Raw genomic sequence first — 455 nt, 5'->3', positions numbered from 1 at the left:
TGGCCCATATCTGAAATGCAAATTTAACGGGATAGACTTAGACTTAAAAACGACGCTCTGTTTATATGAAATTCACCTGTAATTGGGCGTCCTGAATTTTCATTTGCTAAGTCTGGCGACTCTACCCCAGGCTGGGGGGTTGGGGCGGGGGGGGGCTCCTACCCGGGAGGACTAGGCGTTGGGGGCGGGGCCTGCAGGGGCGCGTGAGAGGCGGGACCAGGTCCGGAGGCAGGGCGGACCTCGGGGGCGGGACTGGAGGCGGGGCCTGGCGCGTGTGGGCGGGGGCTGAAGGCGTGTCCCGGCACACAGAAGCTGGGCGGGGCGGGGACGGGGCGTGGAGAGGCGTCTGGAAGGAGGGGTTTGGGGTTCCGGGGCGGGGCTTGAGGCTAGACCCGGCCCTCGAGGCGGGGCCGGGTGCTGCGGCTCACGTGACGGCGGTTGCTAGGGTGAAAGGT

The sequence above is a fragment of the Rhinolophus sinicus genome, chromosome 16 (genome assembly GCF_057876585.1).
Source record: "Rhinolophus sinicus isolate RSI-liver-muscle chromosome 16, RSI-T2T, whole genome shotgun sequence".
Classification (NCBI taxonomy): Eukaryota; Metazoa; Chordata; class Mammalia; order Chiroptera; family Rhinolophidae; genus Rhinolophus; species Rhinolophus sinicus.
The sequence above is the reverse complement of the archived record's forward strand: the minus strand, read 5'-3'. Positions refer to the sequence as shown.